Source organism: Patiria miniata, unplaced genomic scaffold, assembly GCF_015706575.1.
Source record: "Patiria miniata isolate m_02_andy unplaced genomic scaffold, ASM1570657v1 HiC_scaffold_24, whole genome shotgun sequence".
Classification (NCBI taxonomy): domain Eukaryota; kingdom Metazoa; phylum Echinodermata; class Asteroidea; order Valvatida; family Asterinidae; genus Patiria; species Patiria miniata.
The window spans coordinates 706,894-708,303 of record NW_024037063.1 but is presented as its reverse complement, the minus strand read 5'-3'; positions in this window follow the sequence as shown (position 1 = coordinate 708,303).

Below are 1,410 nucleotides of genomic sequence, written 5' to 3'. Positions count from 1 at the left end.
GCTTCGGAGGATGTGCTATTTTTAGCGCTAGCGCACGCACGCGCACGATGTCGATAGTATCGATACTCCTCATCGATACTACAATGTACCGAACACTAGTTTCCGTCGGAACCTTATTTTTGTATCTGCGTCATAATTTGGGCGTGGGGTGGGGTCGTCCACTGGGCGGGGCATATAGTTCAGATCCAACACACACAATATTAAAGACAAAGCCATATTGTTTTTTTTTTTAAATCTTACTAATGAAGGATAACTTACATGAGTGAGGAAGTTTCATTGGGCTTATTTAATATGGTGAAGATTGGGGGGGGGGGGGCTAAATATGTAGTTGTCTCAGTATCCCCCCCCCTCCGTAACATCATAAGTAGTGGGGATGACATTGGGGAGGGGGTGGGATTAATGGGGGGGGGGGGGGGAAAGGGCAGTTAAATGGATGTCTTAATATTACTTCCTCCGCCTCTGCATCCGGAACACCAGAAGTACTAGTGGGCATGACAAAGTTGGGGGTGGGGGGGGGGGGGGGGGGGGGTTAACAAACTATTCAAGACTACATCTGTTTTTGAAACTAGAAAGAAAAAGCAATAGTGAAATGGGTGGAGAAAATTAATTTCCATCTGAAAATTAATACATGTGTAAATTTATAAACAAAATAAGGTTTTTAAATATAATGACCCAATAATTATCCCGCATAATATTACTCCGTACAAAATTTTCTCCACTAGTATATCTCCCCCAACATGTATACACCTAATTCAATAAAAGTTTACACAAATACATTCAGTTTAAGCGCAATTTCAAAGTTTTTAATTTTTCTTTATACAGGTGATATACAGGTTAAATGTACACATAACATCCAACAGAGGGATTTTATATTATTATGAGGGTGACTTAATATTACCTCATACATTAATTTCTGTTCCTACCATTGAGTTCCACATGATCACAAAATATTCAAGAATGAGGGCCAATATGTCACGGAGTGGTTGAGCTCAACAAATTAAGCACAGAAATGCTTGCTTAGCAAAAAACGGGTTACCAGCCAAAAATGTCTTGCAATTTATATATTGCTTGTGACTTGGTATTCCGCTTAATTTTGCTAAGTATAAAAAAGAAACTTCTGGGACTAACAGTCACTGTGTCCACTCACCAATGTGTTATCAATGGGTGTATAAAGAGCGCCCTCAATAGTATTAATGCACAAAGTGTATCAGAACCCATCCAAAGACATCTGCCCAATTCACTCGGTGTATCTAAAATGTGTAAAATTAGCTGCTAATTCTTTTGCATAAACACTGTCGTGAGAACACAGCGGCGTAGCCAGGGGTGGCAAGGGGGTGGGGTGGAAAGAGGGTGGGGGGGGGGGCTGGATGTTACAGTTTGGGGGCACCCAGTTTCTTTTTAAATATGTTA